The sequence below is a fragment of the Cherax quadricarinatus genome, unplaced genomic scaffold, assembly GCF_038502225.1.
Source record: "Cherax quadricarinatus isolate ZL_2023a unplaced genomic scaffold, ASM3850222v1 Contig244, whole genome shotgun sequence".
Lineage (NCBI taxonomy): Eukaryota > Metazoa > Arthropoda > Malacostraca > Decapoda > Parastacidae > Cherax > Cherax quadricarinatus.
Genome location: NW_027195270.1, coordinates 176,838 through 203,857, shown reverse-complemented (window position 1 = coordinate 203,857; position 27,020 = coordinate 176,838). Strand labels below are relative to the sequence as shown.

The following is a 27,020-nucleotide window of genomic DNA, read 5'->3' as shown; positions in this document are numbered from 1 at the left end:
TAGTTCATTACCCTCGTACCTAGTTCATTACCCTCGTATCTAGTTCATTACCCTCGTTCCTAGTTCATTACCCTCGTACCTAGTTCATTACCCTCGAACCTAGTTCATTACCCTCGTATCTAGTTCATTACCCTATTACCTAGTTCATTACCCTCGTACCTAGTTCATTACCCTCGTACCTAGTTCATTACCCTCGTACCTAGTTCATTACCCTCGTACCTAGTTCCATTACCCTCGTACCTAGTTCATTACCCTCGTATCTAGTTCATTACCCTCGTACCTAGTTCATTACCCTCGTACCTAGTTCATTAACTTTGTACCTAGTTCATTACCCTCCTACCTAGTTCATTACCCTCGTACCTAGTTCATTACCCTCGTATCTAGTTCATTACCCTCGTTCCTAGTTCATTACCCTCGTACCTAGTTCATTACCCTCGAACCTAGTTCATTACCCTCGTATCTAGTTCATTACCCTATTACCTAGTTCATTACCCTCGTACCTAGTTCATTACCCTCGTACCTAGTTCATTACCCTCGTACCTAGTTCATTACCCTCGTACCTAGTTCCATTACCCTCGTACCTAGTTCATTACCCTCGTATCTAGTTCATTACCCTCGTACCTAGTTCATTACCCTCGTACCTAGTTCATTAACTTTGTACCTAGTTCATTACCCTCCTACCTAGTTCATTACCCTCGTACCTAGTTCATTACCCTCGTATCTAGTTCATTACCCTCGTTCCTAGTTCATTACCCTCGTACCTAGTTCATTACCCTCGAACCTAGTTCATTACCCTCGTATCTAGTTCATTACCCTATTACCTAGTTCATTACCCTCGTACCTAGTTCATTACCCTCGTACCTAGTTCATTACCCTCGTACCTAGTTCATTAACTTTGTACCTAGTTCATTACCCTCGTACCTAGTTCATTGCCCTCGTACCTAGTTCATTACCCTCGTACCTAGTTCATTACCTTTGTACCTAGTTCATTACCCTCGTACCTAGTTCATTACCATCGTACCTAGTTCATAACCCTCGTACCTAGTTCATTACCATCGTACCTAGTTCATTACCCTCGTACCAAGTTCAGCTATCAAAACTTTGGGGTCCCAGTCCCTGGACCCATTATGTACCTCTAATCTTTGACTACCACCCACAGGATGGATATGGGGTGACTACCACCCACAGGATGGGTATGGAGTGACTACCACCCACAGGATGGATATGAACATTAAAATGGTATAAAATACCGACAGATTGTTAGGTAAGACACATATGCAACAGTTAGGTATCTTTATTTCGAAACGTGGAGAAGAGCATTGTTCCGTTGTTTCAGACAACGGAACAATGCTCTTCTCCAGACTGAGGGACTGACCACCTCAAAACTTTAAGGGTGATGGACTGATTACATCGTCTTCAAGTATCTTCTGCTTCTATCAACTTTTCTGTACTCGACTGAAGAAGCCTACTGTGTAGGCGAAACGTTTCGAAATAAAGATACCTAACTGTTGCATATGTGTCTTACCTAACAGGATGGATATGGGGTGACTACCACCCACAGGATGGATATGGGTGACTACCACCCACAGGATAGATATGGAGTGACTACCGCCCTCAGAATGGGTATGGGGTGACTACCACCCACAGGATGGATATGGGGTGACTACCACCCACAGGATGGATATGGGGTGACTACCACCCACAGGATGGATATGGGGTGACTACCACCCACAGGATGGATATGGGGTGACTACCAATCACAGGATGGATATAGGGTGACTACCACCCACAGGATGGATATGGGGTGACTACCACCCACAGGATGGGTATGGAGAGACTACCGCCCTCAGAATGGGTATGGGGTGACTACCACCCACAGGATGGATATAGGGTGACTACCACCCACAGGATGGGTATGGGGTGACTACGACCCACAGGATGGGAATGGAGTGACAACCGCCCTCAGAATGGGTTTGGGGTGACTACAACCCACAGGATGGATATGGGGTGACTAACGCCCACAGGATGGATATAGGGTGACTATGACCCACAGGAAGGGTATGGGGTGACTACCACCCACAGGATAGGTATGGGGTTACTACCGCCCACAGGATGGGTATAGGGTGACTACCACCCACACGATGCATATGGGGTGACTATGACCCACAGGAAGGGTATAGGGTGACTACCACCCACAGGATGGGTATGGGGTGACTACCGCCATCAGGATGGGTATGGGGTGACTACCACCCACAGGATGGATATGGGGTGACTACGACCCACAGGATGGGTATGGGGTGACTACCACCTACAGGATGGGTATGGGTTGACTACAGCCCACATGATGGATATAGTGTAACTACCACCCACAGGATGGATATGGGGTGACTGCCACCCACAGGATGGGTATGGGGTGACTACCGCCCACAGGATGGGTATGGGGTGACTACCGCCCTCAGGATGGGTATGGGGTGACTACCACCCACAGGATGGATACGGGGTGACTACGACCCACAGGATGGGTATGGGGTGACTACACCCACAGGATGGGTATGGGGTTACTACTGCCCTCAGGATGGGTATGGGGTGACTACCACCCACAGGATGGATATGGGGTGACTAAGGCCCACAGGAAGGGTATGGGGTGACTACCGCCCTCAGGATGGGAATGGGGTGACTACAACCCACAGGATGGATATGGGGTGACTACGACCCACAGGATGGGTATGGGGTGACTACCACCCACAGGATGGATATAGGGTGACTACCATCCACAGGACAGATATGGGGTGACTGCCACCCACAGGATTGGTATGGGGTGACTACCGCCCACAGGATGGGTATAGGGTGACTACCGCCATCAGGATGGGTATGGGGTGACTACCACCCACAGGATGGATATGTCGTGACTACCACCCACAGGAGTATGGGGTGACTAAAGCCCACAGGATGGGTATGGGGTGACTACCACCCACAGGATGGATATGGGGTGACTACCACCCACAGGATGGGTATGGGGTGACTACCGCCAACAGGATGGGTATGGGGTGACTACCGCCCACATGATGGGCATGGTGTGACTACAGCCCACAGGATGGGTATGGGGTGACTACCACCCACAGGATGGGTATGGGGTGACTACCACCCACAGGATAGGTATGGGGTGACTACCGCCCACAGGATGGGTGTGTGGTGACTTCCACCCACAGGATGGGTATGGGGTGATTACCGCCCACAGGATAAGAATGGGGTGACTACCGCCAACAGGATGGGTTTGGGGTGACTATCTCTCACAGGATGAGTATAAGGTGACTACCACCCACATGATGGGTATGTGATGACTACCACCCACAGAATGGGTATGGGGTGACTACCGCCGTCAGGATGGGTATGGGGTGACTACCACCCACAGGATGGACATGGGATGACTACCACTCACAGAATGGGTATGGGGTTACTACTGCCCTCAGGATGTGTATGGGGTGACTACATCCCACTGGATGGATATGGGGTGACTACGGCCCACAGGACTGGTATGGGGTGACTACCACCCACAGGATGGGTATGTGGTGACTACCACCCACAGGATGCATATGGGGTGACTACCACCCACAGGATGGGTATGTGGTGGCTACCACCCACACGATGGGTATGGGGTGACTACCACCAACAGGATGGGTATGGGGTGACTACCGCCCTCAGGATAGGTATGTGGTGACTACCACACACAGGATGGATATGGGGTGACTACGACCCACAGGATGGGTCTGGGGTGACTACCACCCACAGGATGAGTATGGGGTGACTACTACCAATAGGATGGGTATGGGGTGATTACCACCTACAGGATGGGTATGGGGTGACTACCACCCACAGGATACGTATGTGGTGACTACCACCCACAGGATGGGTATGGGGTGACTAACACCCACAGGATGGGTATGGGGTGACTACCACCCACAGGATGGGTATGGGGTGACTACCACCCACAGGATGGGTATGGGGTGACTACCACCAACACGATGGGTATGGGGTGACTACCGCCCTCAGGATAGGTATGTGGTGACTACTACATGCAGGATGGATATGGGGTGACTGTGACCCTCAGGATGGGTATGGGGTGACTACCACCCACAGGATGGATATAGGGTGACTACCACCGACAGGATGGATATGGGGTGACTAACACCCACAGGATGGGAATGGGGTGACTGCCACCTAAGGGATGGGTATGGGGTGACTACCACCCACAGGATGGATAAGGGGTGACTACCACCCACAGGATGAGTATAGGGTGACTACCGCCCACAGGATGGGTATGGGGTGACTACCACCCACATGATGGGTATGGGGTGACTACTACCCACAGGATGGGTATGGGGTGATTACCACCCACAGGATGTGTATGGGGTGACTACCACCCACACGATGGGTATGGGGTGACTTCCACCCATAGGATGGGTATGGGGTGACTTCCACCCACAGGATGGGTATGGGGTGACTACCACCCTCAGGATGGGTATGGGGAGACTACCACCCACAGGATGGGTATGGGGTGACAAACTTCCACATGATGGCTAAGGGGTGACTGCCACCCACACGATGGGTATGGGGTGATTACCACCCACAGGATGGGTATGGGGTGACTACCACCCACATAATGGGTATGGGGTTACTACCGCACTCAGGATGGGTATGAGGTGACTACCACCCACAGGATGGATATGGCGTGACTACAACCCACAGGAAGGTTATGGGGTGACTACCACCAACAGGATGGGTATGGGGTGACTACCGCCCTCAGGATTGGTATGTGGTGACTACCGCCCACAGGATGTGTATGCGGTTACTACCGCCCTCAGGATGGGTATGAGGTGACTACCCCCCACAGGATGGATATGGGGCGACTGCAACCCACAGGAAGGTTATGGGGTGACTTCCACCCACAGGATGGGTATGAGTGTCTACTGCCTTCAGGATGGGTATAGGGTGACTACCACACACAGGATGGATATGGGGTGACTCCCACCCACAGGATGAGTATGGGGTGACTACCACCTACAGGATGGTGTTACGACTTAATCTTGACCGTAACACTAGGGGCAGAAATAACTCAAATTTTTTGTTAGTTTTATTTTATTACCAATCGTTTAGCTTCATTGGTATTTGGTTAGTGAATTAAAATAACCACAAGCAATTATAAATGAAATACTATACGGCAAGAAACCCAATCTTACGTTCAAATACTCATTAACGGAGTATAATACAATAATTTCAATTAATAATCTACTAATCTCACCATTTAACTCTTTTAGAAAGGTCTAGGGTAACGAAATAGTTATCTTTCATAAGTGACATGAATTACCAGACTTCAGGAAACTAATGGCAAAGGCAAGACAATAGACATGGTAAAAAGTTTAAGTTTAAGCTAGGAGCTTTGTGTTGAAGACCCATACTGAGTCAGAGCTAGGAGCTGACTGACTCACTCAACTACTTCATAGTATGACTTCAGCTCGGCCAGAAGGCGACGCGTGGCGTCAATTCTAGAACAACCAATTGGTCACTACAGTAGTGGTTACACATTCGTAATACCTAACCTAATAATAATATAATATAATATTATAATTATAATAATCATGGGGAAAGATGTAATATAATACAATATAATACAATGAGAGTACTGTTGATGATTCATACCGTACCCGATAATAATATATAGTCGAACCTGCTTTATCTAGCTAGTAATAAAGTGGTTCGCGATATATTATTACAGAACTTATTTTAACCAGGCCTTTTATTTTTGTATATAATGGAGTGAAGTAGGGGCGCGTAACACCTCCCCCCTCGCGACTGACGGTCGCCATTGACTTGTACTCTCTGTGGTGGGTAGCATCTGTCATAGTAGCAGAGGTTGTAACATAGACAGCAGTCCTACATAGGTGGGTAGCATCTGTCATAGTAGCAGAGGTTGTAACATAGACAGCAGTCCTACATAATCTCCAGCTTTCTCCACAACATAGATGGTCATAAAAATACCGACTCACACTGTTAAAATAAAGGTATATTAATAAAAAATTCAAGGCCTAGAGAGGGCATCAGCAATGAGATTATGTTTTCCTTTTATATGGGAAATAGAGATAGAGAAGGGTTGAATTCTCAAAGCCCAACAAAGTATTCTCGCATTCTTCGATTTCATAGAATTTATGAAGGTCATAGGATTATGATCGGAGTACACCGATATCTGATGGGTAGAAGATCCTAAATATACATCAAAATTCTCTAGGCATACAACGAGAGCTAAGGCTTCTTTTTCTATAGTTGAATAATTAATTTGGTGTTTCTTTAACTTAGAAGAAAAATAAGAAACAGGTTGTAACAGGTCAGAATTTGGAGCCTTCTGTAACAATGCAGCTCCCAAAGCATATACACTGGCATCTATTTGTAAGTGGAATGGTTTATTAAAATCAGGACTTAGCAATACTGGGGAAGAGGATAGTAATCTTTTTAAACGATTAAGAGCAGTTTCACAGTCCTGGGTTCATGAAAACTGTTTTTGGACTAGTTAATTCAGTTAGGGGAAAAGCTACCTGTGGGAAATTCGGACAGAACCGACAGTAGTAACCAGCAACTCCTAAAAATCTTGATACGCTTTTCCTATCCTTAGGGGTAGGAAATTCTAAGAGGGCCTTTACTTTGGCGTTCAAAGGAGCGACTTCACCTTGTCCAATCCGAAATCCTAAGTATTTAATTTTCGTCTGGCCAAACTCACACTTGAACAAATTCACTGTAAAATTATGTTTACTTAAGGCGTCAAATAAGGCTTTAAGCTGTCTAAGGTGTTGGGGCCAACTGTCGCTGTATACGACTAAGTCGTCTAAGTAAGCTTCTACTCCGTCCAATCCGCCCGTAAGTATGTTCATAATACGCTGGAACGTAGAAGCCACGTTACAGAAGTCGAAGGGCATAACGCAATATTTGTATAGGCCATCAGGTATCGTAAAAGCCGATATCTCTTGAGCTTTTGGTGACAAAGGGACTTGGTAATACCCTCTTAACAAGTCCAATTTACTGATATACTTAGCTCTGGAGACCTTGTCTATTAAGTCGTCAATTATGGGTATTGGAAACCCATCAGGTACTGTTACAGCATTGACTTTTCTAAAATCTGTGCACATACGGGAGGTCCCATCTGGTTTGGGGACTAGAATGCACGGGGATGCCCAAGGACTGTTACTTGGTTTTATCAACCTGTCTGAGAGTAAGAAGTTCACCTCTGCCTCTAACTCACCTTGTTTCTTGGGACTCACTCTGTAGGGAGATTGCTTGATTGGAGTAGGTTCTCTGAGAGAAACATCGTGCACACCCAACGTACACGGTTTTGGGACGTCGTTTAATAGGTGGAGATTGGCCTTAATCAGGGATTTTATTTTGTGTCTTTTGTCCACTTCCAGATTTATCAGTAGAGAATTTAAATTCTTTAAGGCTGTCGAATTTTTCAGAAGAACTGGTATTCCTATCATTTCATCCGAACTTACTGGAACCCGTTCTTGGTTCAGGGGAGTTATAGTAGAAACTGGTGAAACGATTCCTGAATAGGGTTTAAGTTGGTTAACGTGATACGTCCGTTGTGAGTTCCTCTTCTTCGGCGTCCTTACCAAGTAGTTCACGTCACTTAGGCGCTTCACGATTTCTAAAGGACCTTCAAGTTTGGGCTGTAGAGCATGTCCCTGATGAAATCCTTGAACCAGAACTTGATCTTTTGGTTCAAATGAACGAAGTTTAGTTCGACGATCGTATTCCTCCTTCATCTTACTCTGTGCTTGTCGTAAGTTTTCTGCGGCCAATTCTCTAGCTAGGCTCAGGCGTTCTTTCATTAAGGTAGGAGAGCTCCTAAAAGTCGGCGTTTCTTCCCCGGTCCAAGCTTCTTTGAGAACCTGTACCGGTCCTCTAATTTGATGCCCATATATTAACTCAAATGGCGAAAACTTCAGTTGTCTTGTTCGCTTTCTCTTAGGTCAAACAAGAGAAGTGGAATACCTTCATCCCAATCTTTGGAATACTGTAAACAATAGGAGCTCATCATAATCTTCAAAGTTTGATGGAACCTTTCCACCACGCCTTGTGACTGGGGTCGATAGGCCGTCGGTTAAACCATCTTGACCCCTAACTGAGCCAAGGCTTCACGGAAAAATTTTGAAGTAAAATTCGACCCTTGATCCGATTGAACTTCTCTTGGAAATCCGAAGTGAGAGAAGAACTTAATCAGTGCTCTCACTATTAGGCGAGCATTAATCCTCCTGAGAGGAACTGCTTCCGGGTACCTGGTGACTGTGTCCATGATAGTGAACAGGAACTGGTTGCCCTGCCGAGTCTTGGGTAGCGGGCCGACACAGTCAATCACCAGACGTGAAAAGGGTTCGCCTCTTACTTGTATAGGGTTCAACGGCGCAAGTGGTGGATTATGTGCAGGTTTGCCTACTAGTTGACACATGGAACAGCTTCTTACATACCATTCCACTTCTTCCTTCATTTTTGGCCATGTGAAGTGCTTAGCAATTTTTCTAAAAGTCTTCTTTTGTCCCAGATGTCCACCTTGAGGACTGTCATGAGCAAACTTACATGCTAAATTTCTAAACGGGGTAGGCAAGACCACTGGATGATCACTTTTAAGAGATCCTAGTTTCTTTTTCAGTAAGTCCTTCTCCCAATAGTAAGAGCTGTCACCTTTAAGGGCTTCTTCTCCCGACACAGCAAGCTTCCTGATGTCACTTAAGGAGGGGTCTATTTGGAGTTCTCTTACTAGATCCTCCTTCGAGAATAAATCTATTTCGGAAACCACCGACTTAGGAACTGGTATCGGTTCTGGGTGGAGTGTTGGCTCGACACTCGAGCTTTCGTTGAATATGTCTCCTACTCCTACGTCGACGTCGTCCATGACTTCCTCCGATACCAACGGAGAACGCTACTGTTTGGTCATTGCGTTCGTCGGGCTTCGATGACGTAATTTTCCTCGGTTGGATTTTCCATAACTATGGGCTCTTTCCATATTCCTTCTTCTGCTAAGTCGTTCCCAATCAATAGGTCTACGTCTTTTATGGGGAAGGTAGTTGGAGACACTCGGATTGACGTCCAGCCTGTAAAAATAGGAGTTTCAACATATAACTTGTACAGGGGTACTCGCGTAGTGGAGCCACCATAAGCTTCCAACAGAGCGTCGAAACCTGTATATGATCCGGCGGGGAATGATAGCAGTCCTTCTCTCAATAATGTTAAGTAGGACCCCGTATCCCTAAAGGAATTTACTTGCAACAACTGGCTATCGGTAATTCCTACTTTGCTTTTGGAAAAGTAAGGACTCATAGCTCTTGACAAGTTTGACGATGATACCCATATTCTGCTTAGTCAACTAGGAAGATCTGTTCCTTTTCCTTGGGACAGAGCGTCTACTCTTGGCTCGGACTTCCTTGGATGAGTCGTAGAGGATATTATTTGTGTGGGCAATCTATATGATGGACTCCTTCCTGGTCCCTATCACGCTTAAAGCATTGTGATTTGAAATGTCCCAGCTTCGAACAGTACGAACATTTAATTTTTTCCCATGACCTATCTGGTCTATAGGATGGGCTCGATTGAATTTGGTGTTTTACTTCGGGTTTACTTGTTACACGGGAGTGAACGGGTTGGGTAGGTCCCTTACCGAAAGGCTTCGCAGGTTCGGGTCTCGTTGCTGGTTTGATAACCTGGCTGCTTTCAGATTGTACCAACCTCTGGGAAATCTCAAAGTTGTCTGCCAGCGCGGCAGTCTCTAACAACGTCGTTTGCGGATGGCCAACAAGATACTGGCGAACTCCCTCTGGAAAATTTGCATACAAATCTTCTAGTAACATTAATTGTGATAGATCTTTTAAAGTCGTGACCCGAGAAGCTCGACACCAACGTTCAAACGCCACTGCTTTCCCTCGGGCAAAATCTAAATAAGTTTGTCCTGTTTGCCGTTTCATGGAACGAAAAGCTATTTGGTAACTAATAGGGAGCATGTCATATGCTTCTAAAATAGTTCTCTTTACTACGTCGTACTGGACATAAAACTCATATGGTAAGGAGGCGACACAAGACTGCGCCTTTCCATATAGAGATGAGTGCAGCAATGTGGCCCATTTGTCTTTGGGCCAGCCCATTGAACGTGCCTGATTCTCAAAAATTTCAAAGAATTCATCTAAGTCTGTTTCGTTAAACTTAGGTACCATCAGAGCTGCTTTATGCAAGTCAAACCCGGTTACCGTGCTCTTCACGTCTCTCTTCCAGAACTCCCTTCTGCTTTGTTTCAAAACTAAACCTTTCACGCCTAAATTCTTCCTCGTTTAGACGTTTTCTAGCTTCGATTTGAGAGTTCTGTAATAGTAATATGCGTTCTATTCTTTCTAGTTGTTCGGACGTGAAATTCCCAAGAGGTAATGACACCGAGGGGAATTCGGGCGTCTTCTCCGGAAATATTTTGGGACGAGCACAAGTCCTAAAATTATCCCCGTCATTTGACTGAGGGTTCGTTCCAACCACCAATACATACTCCGGGGAAATGAACGGGGGAGAGCTTTGAGACTGGACTGAGTAGTAAGGCCTCGTAAACCCTGGCTCAACTTCATTATTTAAGGCAGTTCCCGTCCGTGGGATTTCTACTTCCTCGAACTGAGAAATAAAACTATCTTCCAAATCTAATTCTGGCATTGCTTGGGATTTCGGAAATAATCTATCCTTAATTAGGGACCTAAGAGTCTCAGCACTATGGTATCTATTATAAGGTATATCTAACTGTCTAGCTATTTGCCAACACGTCTGTAATTTTAAAGTGTCAAGAGTAGCCTCTGTTAATTCATCTAATAATAACTTAATTTCTGGATCCATTTTCTTAATTCTCGCAAGGGAGCTTAATTTTAATGCAAAACAAATATGTACTTCAGGGTAAGTAGCTCCCGGACAGACAACCCATTTGTTACGACTTAATCTTCACCGTAACAATAGGGGCACAAATAACTCAAATTTTTTGTTAGTTTTATTTTATTACCAATCGTTTAGCTTCATTGGTATTTGGTTAGTGAATTAAAATAACCACAAGCAATTATAAGTGAAATACTACACAGCAAGAAACCCAATCTTACGTTCAAATTCTCATTAACAGAGTTTGATACAATAATTTCAATTAATAATCTACTAATCTCACCATTTAACTCTTTTAGAAAGGTCTAGGGTAACGAAATAGTTATCTTTCATAAGTGACATGAATTACCAGACTTCAGGAAACTAATGGCAAAGGCAAGACAATAGACATGGTAAAAAGTTTAAGTTTAAGCTAGGAGCTTTGTGTTGAAGACCCGTACCGAGTCAGAGCTAGGAGCTGACTGACTCGCTCAACTACTCCATAGTATGACTTCAGCTCGGCCAGAAGGCGACGCGTGGCGTCAATTCTAGAACCACCAATTGGTCACTACAGTAGTGGTTACACATTCGTAATACCTAACCTAATAATAATATAATATAATATTATAATTATAATAATCATGGGGAAAGATATAATATAATACAATATAATACAAAGAGAGTACTTTTGATGATTCATACTGTACCCGATAATAATATATAGTCGAACCTGCTTTATCTAGCTAGTAATAAAGTGGTTCGCGATATATTATTACAGAACTTATTTTAACCAGGCCTTTTATTTTTGTATATAATGGAGTGAAGTAGGGGCGCGTAACACCTCCCCCCTCGTGACTGACGGTCGCCATTGACTTGTACTCTCTGTGGTGGGTAGCATCTGTCATAGTAGCAGAGGTTGTAACATAGACAGCAGTCCTACATAATCTCCAGCTTTCTCCACAACATAGATGGTCATAAAAATACCGACTCACACTGTTAAAATAAAGGTATATTAATAAAAAATTCAAGGCCTAGAGAGGGCATCAGCAATGAGATTATGTTTTCCTTTTATATGGGAAATAGAGATAGAGAAGGGTTGAATTCTCAAAGCCCAACGAAGTATTCTCGCATTCTTCGATTTCATAGAATTTATGAAGGTCAAAGGATTATGATCGGAGTACACCGATATCTGATGGGTAGAAGATCCTAAATATACATCAAAATTCTCTAGGCATACAACGAGAGCTAAGGCTTTTTTTTCTATAGTTGAATAATTAATTTGGTGTTTCTTTAACTTAGAAGAAAAATAAGAAACAGGTTGTAACAGGTCAGAATTTGGAGCCTTCTGTAACAATGCGGCTCCCAAAGCATATGCACTGGCATCTTTTTGTAAGTGGAATGGTTTATTAAAATCAGGACTTAGCAATACTGGGGAAGAGGATAGTAATCTTTTTAAACGATTAAGAGCAGTTTCACAGTCCTGGGTTCATGAAAACTGTTTTTGGACTAGTTAATTAAGTTAGGGGGAAAGCTACCAGTGCAAAAATCGGACAGAACCGACGGTAGTAGTATATATTGGTCGATCTAGGAACACTGCCGGATAATGACCATGGAAAATGCGATAATGATGGGGTTTGCATGACAGGGTAATTGTTTAATATGATTAATCATGGCCCAAGGGGATAGAGAGACTTATTCCTATGCATTAATAAGTAGGTACATAAAGTAGAACAAAGGATTCGGGTGTGCAGGTGGCAGATTCCGGGATAATGAGTGTGGAAAAGAATGTGATAATGGGTGGTCTGCATAAGCACAGGTGCTGTCAGGGGGTACAAGTTTAATATGTTTAATCATCCCCCAGGGGATAGAGAGATTTATTTCTGTGTAATTACTAAGTATAGGAAGGTAGGTAATGATCACTTCTGACACCCCAAACTCAATCACTCTGATAGATGGGAGAGGCAGTACAAAAAAGGATTCAGGTGTGCAGGTGGGCAGATTCCCAGGATAATGAGTGTGGAAAAAGAATGTGATAATGGGTTGGTCTTCATAAGCTCAGGTGCTGTCAGGGGTACAAGATTTAATATGTTTAAACATCCCCCAAGGGGATAGAGAGAGAGAGAGGCTTATTTCTGTGTAATTACTAATTATAAGAAGGTAGGGTAATGATCACTTTTGACTCCCCAAACTCAATCACTCTGATAGATGGGAGAGACAGTACAAAGGATTCAGGTGACTGGGTACAAGCTTACCATCTCCGAGGGAGTCCCCCCCCCCCTTTCCCGGGCCTGCGACTCACTGACGTGACTGTTGCTACTTCACAACAACACTGCTGGGTTTAAAGAACGCGGTAATGGATGGGCAGCCGGTCGCCCGAGGGAACCGGATTCCGGGATAATGACCATGGAAAAATAATGAGATAATGGGGGGTCTGTATGACCTTAGGGCTGACAGGGTAGGAGTTTAATATGTTTAATCATCCCCCAAGGGGATAGAGAGTCTTATTACTAAGTAGGAACAGAAGTAGAGTAATGATCACTTCTGACTCCCCAAACTCTATTACACTGATAGATGGGAGAGAGAGGCAGTACAAAGGATTCAGGTGACTGGGGCTCTCTGATGGAGTGTTGCGGCGGGCCTGCTTCTTTGGAGGTCATCGGGTGTGATTATCAGCCCTGCGCCCGCTCTCCGGCTACATCGGGGGCATCTGTGTGAAAAAGGATAATAACCTAATTTTTCAAAGGGTGAAAACAAAAAAAGTCTCTCTTAGCAAATATATTTATTAGTTAACATTACATTGTTTTATTCCTCCTCTCCCTCAGAACAGCTAGCTTCTAAGAGCATGAAACTACGAGCAGTGGCGGAAGATCTACCTCTCTCGCGTCGATGCTTGACCCTGGGGAAAAAATCTCTTACGGTTTTTTCTCTTCCCCGCCAAAGATTGCAACTGTCTCTCATCTCTAGTTCCTCTTCTTCTTCTGTACTCCCTTCTTCAGTACTGCTATTAGCTTCTTCGTCTTCCTCCACTTTGTCATCTGTTTTATCTTTAAATAATTTAAACTTTGTTTCTCTGGCATCTGGATGACCATAGGATACAGAGTGATAGGCATCTAAGTAAAAGCGCTTATCATCAAATGAGCTAAGACCTCGTTTCCTAGTGGTGATAGTGGTCATCTGACCTTTTAAATTTCTAATTTGACTATATTGGAAGGTATGTTTAGAACCGTCTTCCAGCACACTTCTAAAGTTATTATGAGTTAATAATTGTTGTTCAGACTGAGGAACTCCTTTTGCAGCGATAGTGTTGTTATTATCTGCTAGCAGGATGCTATACATTTTGGGTTTAATGCAGACTATTTCTGAAATAAGGCGGTCCCCCACCTCACTTTTAAGTAAGCCTAGAGATCCCTTCCTTGAGTCATTGTAGAGAGGATGATCTGTGGGGAAATTAGATGTGTCTATCCATTTCCTCAATGGTTCCTTACCGATTTCATCAGTAAGGTTTTTGATGCCCTCTAAACAGGCGATGACACTATCGGTATCTGAATAGATTAGTTTTATTTTGTCTTGGTATGTTTTCTTAAGAATCATATACCAAAAATGGTACAGCTTAAATTTGGCAAGTTCTAGTATCTGGTAACCTATGTAATTAGGGTAAGTGAGTTTTATGGCTGGCGTCCCCGTCGTAACCAATACTTTGTTTTCTGAAAGCTTTATGGCTTTCTTAAATAGTGGCTTACTCACCGCTCGCAAAAATGCTCCCGCTGATGTTATGAGCTTCGTTTTGTTGGCATATTTTGATGGATTAAACAATGTCTTGCCGAATACAGAATTGGTCAACAATTTAAATAATCGCTGACAGTCTTTACTAGTGCTACTATTGCGTTGCCTCACGTTCGTTTCAACAAAGCCCGCCAGATATTTTCCTTGTGAGAATTCATATATGCTATGAATTTTCTCAATTTGTAGACCTATCTCCAAGAACAACTGCAATAAAGGCAATGATATTAGGTAGTTTCGTTTGGGGAGATGGTCCCCCACTAATTTAGTATTTTTACGGGGTAGTTTTTGATTACTGATAGCCAATAGCTGTTTGCTGTACTCAGATAGATCATCTAATGTTATCTGTTTGTGATAGAGACATAGTGGTAAGTCATCCGTGTAGCGAGCTAATTCTGGGGCTATTCCTAGAGTGTCTATAAGAAGCCAGTAACCTTTTATAGAGTCTTGAGGATTCTTCTGGAGAAGACTGCCATTTGCGAGAAAACTCGCCATTTCTGCGGGTGAGAGTTTTCGAATGTTTGCGTAGGGCAGCGCCTCAGTCATGCAAGAACCATAAAGAGAATTAAAATCCCAGTATAGCAAAAATTTACTTACTAAGTTTTTCTCATCAAAATTGGGATTAATGAACTGGTTATTGGCCTGAGCAAACGTCCTAACAGCAGTAGTGAAGCCGCCTCTTATATTAGACTGTATGATGTTATAAAGCTCCTGATCAGTAATTAATTCTAATTCCACTCCACTGGTTTTTAAGAAGGCATCATAGGCAAAGCCGGGGAGAGAAACATAGTGAACAACATCTAGATTATAGATGTTGTATAATAATCTCCTATGCAAGGTGAATATGTCAGCCAGAAGTCCTACATCACAGCTGAGATATACTAGGAGATAGTCTCCTAGAGTTTGACAAGCTGTTTTCTCCCAAACCAGATGAGCATGATCGAATTCTTCTTGGCTAATATGCTTCTTAGACAGAGAACTGTAGAAAGCTCTTTTTGGGGGTAAAGTCTTCTCTTCGAGCCTTTCTGGGGAGCTGCAATATTCATAAGGAAACACTTGTTTGCCGGTTAATAAGCTTCCCCAACTTTCGGGGGGTAGATGACTTATCATCGCCTCTGTGAATTTCAAGGGTGATTTTGAAGCTATGTGCGCCTGAGCCAAACTAGCCAAACCAGCGGACAAGAAGGCTAGACTATCCAGGAAACGTAGTGCTCCTATTTCTACTTTTAGAAATTTATATCCCTGTTTCATTAAAACATTGATTGGGGCTTTAACACTTAGTTCTTTAATTATCAAAGCCATATCATATGATAGGTTATGAATAATAACAGGCAAATATTTACCTGAATTTTTCTGCCTTAAATTGCAATTATTGCAGAGTGCTCCTAAATAATTAGCCTTAGGCATTAGATGGTCATGATGCCTCACCTTTGGTTTGGTAAGAGTAAAGTCCTGATGACAGAAGTTGCACTTCTTCTGTATGGCAAAATGTATATGCTGCTCCCTGGTCATATGAAGTGGATAACAGGGAGTGTTCATCTTTATCCAATCCCATAAAGACGAAAGTCTATCATACATATGATCAATACACTGTACCCCCCGATGGACATATCTATCTATTATAGTGTTATTTCTGTCTATCACTATATAGCCATAAGCTATTGCTACGTGTCTAGCTGTTATTACCCCCTCTGGCTTACGATTATCGAGATAGGCTTCTAAATCCACAAAGGCAGTATGAGAGGGCAAGTAGCCCTTGTGAGTATTTTTGAATTTGCAAACGCTTCCAGCTGGGGGAAAAATCAACTTTTGTTGGTTGTCGCATGAATTGAAATGAGTTTTTAAGTTGCAAATGTCACTATATTCACTTAAACAATTCAAGCAAAAGTGCTTATTGCATGAATGTTTTCTGGAGAAAATTCTCATATATTTCTGGAAGTGTTTGATTAAAGCTACATGAGTCTTTCCCAACAATAACAGGGCCACTACCAGTGAATATTTATTACTACCCCTACGACATAAAGTAGCATGATAGGTCCCTTCATGAGAAGTTAAGCAATAAATAAATATTGATATTTTGTTGTCAGACTCGAGTTTGTGGATGTCACTCCACTGGACAGGGAGAGTCACTCGCGAGTAATTGACAAATTTCTGAAGGCTATCACATCTAGATAAATATCGTCTGATTTTATACCAGCCCCAGCCAAGTCTACGACAGAAAAAGGCCGCCAGACATTGAATAAAACAGCTATTTTTTACTCCTCTCGGGTTAAATATCTGATTTTTCCCTCGTAAAGATGTGGGATATTCTATATAGTCTCCTAGGTATCCACGCACTCCATTCTTGCATATTACAATATGAAAACCCTTTATATAATCTAGTATGAAGCCTGATCCCTCGCCCGATGAAATTTCAGTTTCTAATCGCGTGCTAAGGTACTCCCTCCATGACCGTAAGAGCCGAGATATATCATCTCGTGTAACTAGTTGCGCGGGAAAAGTTATATAATGCTCACGACTGTCATCCTCTCCCAGTAGCGACTGTCTGCGCAAAATAAGGCTCAGTTCGGCATAAATCCTAAGAGCATTTTCATAAAGTGCTCGTCCTGATAGAACAGTGAAAAACTGTAATATGTGCCGCATAAATGTTGTTGCGAAGGACTGAAGAAATAATATGGGGTCGTGTTTATGAGAGGCAGGAATTGAATATTTTATTCGACAGAAGTGACCTTGAAAACATTCCGAGCGCCGTATGATATGCGGTTCCTCTGAAATGGAATCGTCTCCCATTTCACTCTCTTCCTCATCTGAACAAAAATTTTTTTTACCTGAAGTGAACCTTCGATTAGCAGAAGAGGGGGAACCCAAGAAAGAGTAGTAATGATCCTTGGAAGAGGAGCTGTCACTTGTGGCGCCTGGTCTCCATCCACTGGGACCGGCAATCGGCTCAACTTGCTCTTGTGGGAGTGTTACGGTCGAAGATTCATCGGGGGACACAGACTGATCTGCATAATATAATTAGAGAAAGTTATTTATTATTATTTTGTTTTAGAGCCATACTAGACTAATTATAACTCGAGCAATCTTTTAAAAAAATGTTACTGTTAAAGTATAAAACTGGGAGAAGCTAAGCAATCTATGGAATATATGCGGTTCTCAAAATGATTTTTATTCTTGTTAGTGAGATACTTTATAAACATATCTTAAAAATGTTTGACTGTTAATAAAAATAATTGATTAAGAAAAGAGCGCTGACCTCTTTCTTCCTGGCCCGCCCCCCGGATCATCTGCTTGGAGTATTGCCCCGCCCCAACTGTTGGAAAAAATTATTATTAGCTCAAAGACTTATTTCATTATCTGAAAATAACAGTTTTAAGAAAACATCAATTCAGAGCAATAACCTGGTAATCTCACCTGTCACGCATCTCCTGCGATGAGCTGTGACATTCGCTACACACACTGATAGCCCGCAGAAACTACAGGGGAATGTGTGGTGAGCTGCATCCTGAGGGTATAATCGCCCGCATAGGTGGCATCTGCGAGCTGGGTGACGAGTCATAGCTGTAAATACACACTCTCACTCTCATATTCCATAAATTATTTAAATTATAGATAATATTTTAATCTCCCATAGATAGAGAAGTTTTTACCTGCTCTAATCTAAGCTGGTAACTTTCTTGAGTGAGCGGGAAGAGCACCTTTCGCCCTAGACGAAAAGGTGAGCGTATTTATAGCACGCTTTTAGGATAGCGTGCTCATAAGATACTTAATTTTCCCCAAAGTAGAGGTACAGTTTTTCACATCAGTCTCTCTCTATTTTCACGAGAATCTTTTAAACAAAAATCCCTGCAAGTCTATATATTATAAATATAATCTAGAAAAGATTTCTTATTGTCAATAAAGTAAGAGGGATAAAATCTGGGAAGAACTCTTTTCCCGAACGAAAAAATAAGAATTTAGACCGGGCAAGTAGGGAGGATTACGTAAATTGCCATAGTCATGTGAATTTCCCATTTGTATAAAGCCGAGGCGAGGGAAAGTTTAATTAATTTATAGATTTTGTCCATCGCCAAAACTAAATATTCTTAAAAATAATAATAATAATAATAATATATTTTTCCCCCAAATAAAAATAAATAGGCATCAGCCGGCAGAAAGTGGCGGAGCCTGCTTCTCTTTGTCTGTGACCTCCATTCTACCCACCACCACCTGGCGTAGGGAAGGTAGTGAAACTGCGTAATATCCAGACGACCTTCACTGTCGGTCGGGCTTTTTTTTTCTATGGTCTTCTGGCGGGAGAAGGTCATGCTGCCATTGTTATCTTCATCTCCGGGATAAACTCCCCCCTCCCTCCCCTCTGCTTTGAACTAAAAAGAAATGTTTATATATAAGATGATTCTTCCACAAAAAAGGCTCATTTGAGATGGGAAGATGGACAAGGTCTGTACCTTTACAGAGGAAGAGTTGAATATTTTCAGAGAGCCTGCAAGAATACTTGTCGCTGGTTTTAGCGGAGCAGGCAAGAGCAGTCTAGTGGAGCGTTTATGTAAAAAATATGCCGGTTCTTTCGCGAGAATAATCATTTCCAGTCTGGATGATAAAACTCACCCTTTGAAACAAATCACCTCTCTTAGTGAGAAAATCATTTTAGTGAAAGGTCTCATTAACCCGGCGGATTACCAAAATCCCCTTGAGACAGACAATAGCTCTCTGTATATAATTGATGACCTTTTTAATGAAGCAGTTAAGAGTGATATTATAGCTAATATTTTTACTAGAGGAAGACACGAGCAAATATCCGTAATTCTCATATCTCAAAATTTATTTCCACAAGGAAAATACGCTCGCACGATCACGCTTAATTGTAGTCAATATATTTTATTAAGACAACGAGATCTGTCTCAGTTGGAATGTCTCGGGCGACAAATTTATGGAAAAAATCTAGCCCCGAAATTTGTTGAGATATATCGTCATGTCACTGCGGATAAATACGGCTATCTTCTGGTTGATTTAACCACTCCAGAGGAAATTCAATTACGAAGCTTCATTACCGGAGAGGGCAACTGTGAAACTGTATACCGCTGGTAAAAACAAAAATGGCCTTAAATTCACATAAAAAGAAAATTCTAGAAAAAGTATATAGAGACGTCAATAGCCCCGGGGGCTTTACTGGGAATGTTAACAAACTTTTTAGAGCGGCTAGGGAGAAAAACGCCTCTATTACTTATAAAGACGTAGTGGATTATCTCTCTTCTCAGAGGGCCTATACTTTGCATAAATTGCAGCCTCTGCGATTTCCCAGACGGAAAATCATAGCCGCTGCCCCTCGCATTATACTCACCTGCGACTTGGCGGACATGACTTTATTACATTCCCACAATGGTGGCATTAAATATATTTTGTTATGCATAGATGTCTTTTCAAGGTTAATGAAGGCGGTAGGACTAGTCAGAAAAAACTCAAAAAGCGTCTTGTCAGCCTTACGAAATATTATAGAAAGCCCCACCTTCCGTGGAATTTCGAGATTACACACGGACAGAGGGACCGAGTTTTATAATCGTCCTCTTCTGAATTACCTAAAAAAAAAAAAATATTAAATTATACAGTACCTTCTCGTACTAGTCATTTAAAACTACAGAGCATAATGGATAACTATACGGAGGATATTTCACAAGGTGTTGGCCTCGAGCGCAAAAGAAATTTTTAAAATCCCAATGGACATTAATTACGCCAGTAAAATCCCGCGTCTCTTATCCGACCTGAGCAGGAAAAATATAGGCAATTTTAAAACAGGGTGTAAAACATCACCTGCGTTTTTTATTAAATATTGAGGCTGGAGAAGAAACTGGCGGCAGTGAAGAATATCTGGTGAGCTGGGTAGGTTATCTGAAGTGCCGATCAACTGATTTTCGAGAGGACATACCAAATGTCTTCAGACAGGGTAAGCCCCTAGCAGTGCATTCTGAGTTGTAATTTTAGTAAACAAACTTCCAGCTAAAGCTAAATACAATATTATTAAGGAATTAAAAAAAAGAAATTAGTGATGCATATCTGAGATATTTTTGTTCTTGAAAATTAACAGTGAACCAGCTATTTTGACAAAATTAAAGAAGTTTAGAGAGACATTCTCACAGTGCCGTCAGCAGACTCCTTTATAAAAAAAATATTCTTCTTTAGGCGTGGGAGGAGCCATCTGCTACACTCTTACACTCTGGTCATCTCGCTTTGATTAATTCGTTTTATAGTAAAAGTAATCAAATGGTGGTAAAGATTTTGTCTCATCCCTCGGCTAACCATAGAAAATATATTTTAAAAATGGAACAATATCTTACCACTCCTAAGCGCGAATCTCTTTTCCCGCCTTCATAGAAACACTGCAACCATATACATGGCGCGTAGATCTTTCGGCCTCTCTGAGAGTGAAAACAAATATTAATGGGATGAGAAGGTCAGCTCCTGCCCCAGCATAGCAACTCAGCCCTCATAAGGGTAATTACATTCAATACCACCTCCCACGGCGGGCACCCCACCGAGCTCTTTGTTGGGATTTGGTGAGTCTAAAAAAATAAACTCATTCACTGCCAAATACCGCCCAGTGGTGGCATGATGGCGACGATGGCCAGCCGGCGCAGGCGGCTGCGATGGCAGGCGCGCCCGCAGTAGTTGCCGGGATCTCAGTAAAAAAAAAATCGAAACAGAAATAATGGCCGTATGGCCAGCTCCGCCGGAAATACTTTTATGTATCTTCAGAAAAACAGTCTTTCTCTACCATACGAGGACTCTTCCCCAAATTTAAATGAAACCATTGATCTGTATTTCACAGAGAAAGTACTATCGAAATCTATACTAAATCTATTAAAATAATAATTGTTTTGCATTCGTTGGGATAAAATTATTTATTCCCATCTTGCATAAATTTAAACATCTTACAAATCATTAAATCTTTGACAAACGATCGAGCGCATCGATAGCTTTTTGCCCGTTGTAGAAATTCAGTGAACTTGTTAAGTTAAACCAAGATTTATAAAAATCACAAGGCGAGAAAACAATTATTAGGCGGTTTTATGTTAAAGAACGGAAAAAACCGCCGCTCTGGCTAGCCTATTAATATTGAAATTAAGCTTTATAAGTGGGAAGAGCACCAGCTTTAATGGCATCTTAAGGACAGGATGAGACAAGAAGTTCCTTCTGGTATATTCATAAAAAAATGGACCAGCCATCAGTTGATTATCGGAAATTAATATCAGTTGAATGAAAGAGAAGGAAGGACCGATTGCATCGATAATATTATCAAATTAACGATCGGGACAAGATTTATAGCAAATTGTTGCAAAAGCTCGTGATACAAGTTTATGGCAAACCTCCCGAATCTTCAAAGTCAATTGCCCCATGACCAGATTTACTAAGACTTTTGATGATGAAAAAATTATATGACAATTTCAATCGAAAAAGAACAAACAACTGAAATCAGACATGAATATCGCATGATTTCGGATATGATAGAAGCTTACAGGAGCCCCAAAAGCATATAAGCATGGGCAGATATCGACCTAGAAGTGCAACCTCTGACACCGCAGAAGATGAGGCTCACAGCGCGGTATTTTAAACCTACCGCCGACATGCCTCGTGACATTATCAGTCTCACTCCCTCGTGAGGACTCTAAGGAACCCAATGACTTGGCGAGAAGAGTGGAATATAAATTTCCGGTAATTGTCAGAATATTGGGTGAAGAATTTCACTGCCGTTCTTCTGGGGATTGCGTGTGTATCCCACAACGCTACTTCTCTTTTTCCAAGCTCTGAGCCGGCTCTTTCACTCTGGGAAAAATATCCTTTTTCCCAAGAATGACAAAGTAATCTGGTGAACAATGCCATAGCTGCAGATCAGGGCACCCAGAGGTATTATAAATGCCCCCACCATGCACCAACACCCTTGATACTGACAGGCCAGAGGATTTTTTGACCCCACCTTTTATTTCATGTCAGCAGTTCTCGTGATTACCTTATGTGAAAGAATGAAATTAACAACGCTCCAATTAGAGCGTAGTCTCGACACGCCATTATATCTTGGTTTGAGCAAGGACGCATAACAGAGATCAAGCGAATTTGGTTTTTAGTATACCAATGTGACATCTGGGATGAAAGCGGTAATCGTTCAATGGCAACATCAAACGGGTAATTTTAGTACGTGCGCAGAGCGAAACGACCGATGAATGGCACACTGAATATCTCCCTCCAATTTAACATATTTCAAGACACTATTGCTGGGCAGAATTCAGACATGCGCCGTGCCGTCAGTGAGCCCATATAGCGGTACTAAAATCATCCTAGATAGGGTACGATTGAGCAGCGGCTTATCACGAAGCTCTGGGGCAAATACAGCTGTCTGTGGAGAAGCAAGGCACTGGCGCATGTGGTGGCAGCAGTGCGGTGGCGGCGCGACAACGCTTAGCTGCAGCAGCGGCAGCGGCGGTGCTGGCGTCAGGACCAGCGACAAGTTGGACCAACGGACAGTGGCATGCGTGAAATGGTTGCAGTGGAGTCGAGGAGTCACTTCATGGAAGCGCCGACGACGCGATGATGTGGATATTTATTCTAAATGCTGTAACTAATAAAATAAAAATGTAAACTCTATCAAACTAGAAGTTTTTAAGCCTTTAAAATATATATAATGCGTCTATGTTTTGTATTTTATATTTTCAATATCTGTCTCAACATGGACAGAAGTTCGAAATATATCTATTTGATGATTAAAATGGCATTTCGACAATGCGGCAGCTAACCTCAAAATATAATTACAACGCCTTTAAATCCATCTCTTGAACTACAAGTGCTTTTTTCATTAATGTTTTTGTATCAAAAGTTAAATCTTCTAACAGAACGATGTAGATATGATTGTTGACGTTATACAAATCATGCGAAACAGGAATAAGTACAGGAAAATGATCCATCGCTTCTACCAAAAATGATATGTTATCGACAGATCTAATATATTATTGAAGAAATTAATCGACAGCTAACAGCAGATTTGCAAAAAGCCTTTGAATAATTATTCTTGTTTTGAAGGAAAATATGATATGATATTCAAGGTGGAGGTTTAGTTTCGACGAGATCGCGAACAGCGGAAAAAACAATGCCACTTCATTTAAAGCTCAGTTTAAACCGAGAATAGCTCAGGTGCTTCGATAACTGCGCTGAAAAATATTCTTTATTCAAAGTGTGACCTTTGAGGACCTCAACTGACAGTTGCTATTCAAGCTGATCCACTGCGGAGTTGATTGTCTTTGTCTCTATAGTGATATTGTGGAACGCAAATATAAGTGATCAGTTCAATCAATATTCTGGATGCTTTCGCCTTTCAGAAATTGTTCAAAAATTGTCTCATCTATGATGTACAAACCTCTATCACATTAACTAAATTAGATAAATAGCTATCAAATGACAGTCAGTTGGTAGTAATCTGTCTTTTTGAAGCGGTCATTCCACTACCCCGTAGTGTACATGAACCGATAAATAATGGAATAACTCAGCGTAAATGGTTATTGTTTCTCTAACATGAAACATGCATGCCACTTTCAAAGTACCTCTGGCGAGGAATTTAGGAGTTTGTTATCCTAAAACCTCCCAGGTGGGGGGTGGCTGGGAGATATACCAAACTTTTCGCGCCATGCAGAGAGTCGAGGTGGGATTTTTACATTTAGCCGGGCGCGCTAAAGCTTTACCTTTCTTTTTCGTGGCTGCCAAGTGCGGTAATTGCAGAACTGGCTCTCGTGGTTATCAGTCACCAGAAAAACAGAGACATAAGCTGCTCCCAATCTCACAGGATAGATGCTTTAAAGGTCGTTCTTCATAAAGAGAAGGTTGTATCTACGGTGGCGGTAAAGCGGGAGTGTGTGGCGGGTAAATATTTGCAGGTCAAGCTAAACGCCAGCAAGCAGTTCTTATAAGCGGATATTCTCTCCATTATAAACAGTTTAGCCGTAGCCATGGCGGTGTCAGGGCTAAACAAATGGACTCAAAGTCCCATTGATAGTTATTCTTCAAATCGTCTAATCAATTCCTTTGACCGCATAGACTGAGACAAGTTGAGAGTTCCATAGCTCGCACACAGAGTTTTGATACTCTACCAGTAAACCTTCCTCTCTCTCAAAAACTAAAAGATAATTTTCTAGAATTTAGAATTCCTGGAGTTCCCGGAGCATTTCTAGATTTAGGCAAAATAGTTATAGAATTTAGAGTGACTCTAACAGAGGCTGATGGGCAAAGTCCACTAGGGGAAACAAGCAATATCGCTCTGGTCAATGGATTTTCCAACACGTTATTTAAAAGTGTCCAGTGTTTCCTGGGCGAGCAAATAACGGAATCAAATTCTAGTTTTAATTACTGGTCATTCATTAAACTCTGCAGCTCAGTAAAACGAAGCCAGTTGCCGAGTATCGCCCGACTGGGGTATCTCTTGCCCGACTTTAAAGGAGGAGAAGGTATAACTAAATTGTTCGATACAGCCTATTTCGCCCGCACATCGGCAAAAGAACCACAGATACTGACAAAGAATGATAAAGAACAGGGCATAACTCTGTGTTTTCCCTTGGCTCTGGACATATCCACTCTGGACCAATATCTGCTTGACAATATCGATTTAAAAATTAGGCTGGAATTATCCCCTCAAGCGTGGACTCTGAAAACAGACGATGATGCCAGCACATACCAGCTCCATATTAATTACGCTAAATTATGGCTTAATAGAGTATACCCATATACATCAGCTTATATGGCCTTGAACAAGTCTCTAGCCTTAGACGCAAAGCTGATAATATATACTTTTAATCGCACTCTAAGTAAAAATTATGTGCTAGGTCACAATCAAACGAGCCTCCTAATAGATCAGCCATGGGGTCATGTAATTCCCGCCAAAATTTTCATGGTAATTTTGCCCATGACAGCCTATGCAGGAAAACATAAGGAGAATGGACTATATTTTGAGCATGGGGATCTAGCCAGTTTATCTGTATGTATTAATAATAATACAGTTTATCGCATAAGCAGTGATTTCCCCCATCATTATAGTAAATTATATTATGAGGCAATTAACTCTCTGGGCATTGAGGAAGAAAATTTAATTCTCTATGAATCATTCGCCTCCGGGCGAACCATCAATATTTTCAATTTAACAGACAGCCAAGTGGAAGACGCTCTCCCGATTGAAAAATCTGGTAACTTGAGAATTGAATTGCAGTTCTCTAAGCCTGCCCCTCATAATAAGGTAGTTTTATTATTTGCTCAGACCACTGGTGTTTTATCCATCGACCAGAATAGATCTGTTCATTGTGATGTGCGAGCATAAATAAAAAATGAATTGCGCAGAAATAAATAATAGTTTAATTCCCGCCCTAGGAAATAAAGTCACATATATTGGCTGTTTCACTATAGACGCTCTACAGCAAATAAGATTAGATGACTATCCCTCAGACAGGCCCATAGTGCTTGTAAGTAATATTCTTCCTTCGTACAGTTCAAAAGTAATGGGTCATTTTTTTTCTCTTCTCTTGGACAAGAAAAATAGTCTATCCTTCTTCTTTGACAGTTACGGGAAAAAACCAGAGAATTATGGCATAAATTTAAAAAATTTTTTAAAACTAAATAAAATTAAATATTTATATCGTTTATCTGGCAGAACACAAAGTGATTTTTCACTCACTTGCGGTCTATATGTTATGATGTTTATTCATAAAGCAAGCCTTGTGGGATTAGAAAGAGCTTTATATTTTTTTAAAAAAAATTTCTCGGAAAAATCGCTTTTTATCAATGACAGATTAGTGATAGCATATGCTAGAGAGAATTTTAAAATGTTACCTCCTTGTGAAAAAACATTTTGCCTAAGTCAAGGTTATCTTTGTGCTTCCCTCTGTGGGGAAGGTCACCTCTGACGAGAGTATCCCCCAAATACCCCTCCTGGCTGGTAAGGCCCTCTCTGAGCTGTATATAAGAGCCCGCTGAAGCTGTCTTCCCCGCAAAAAGATAGAGGCTGACCTCTCCATAGCCTTTTACTCTCATCATGGTGAAGGAAGCAGACATTCTCGATTCTGGTAAGCGAGACATTTTATTTTGCTAAAAACTTCTCTTTGAATATTAACGAAACAAACGACTGCAAGAGACTTATAATAATTTTTAAAGTTGAGTCTCTTTTTTCAACAGTTTTCACTGGACCAGTCAGAATTTGTAAAGTTTTTGATTTTATCGGCTGGTAGATTGGATACTTCTCTTTGAATATTAACGAAACAAAACGAGCGCAAGAGACTTATAATAATTTTAAAGTTGAGTCTCCT

The 27,020-nt window shown here is 42.1% G+C and overlaps 1 protein-coding gene across 1 annotated transcript in view; it reads left to right on the top strand.

Annotated features, from left to right (window-relative positions):
- The window catches only part of LOC128693331 (uncharacterized), a 64,753-nt gene that overhangs the window by 36,969 nt on the left and 764 nt on the right, over positions 1-27,020 (top strand). The gene's annotated exons all lie outside the window — the stretch shown is intronic.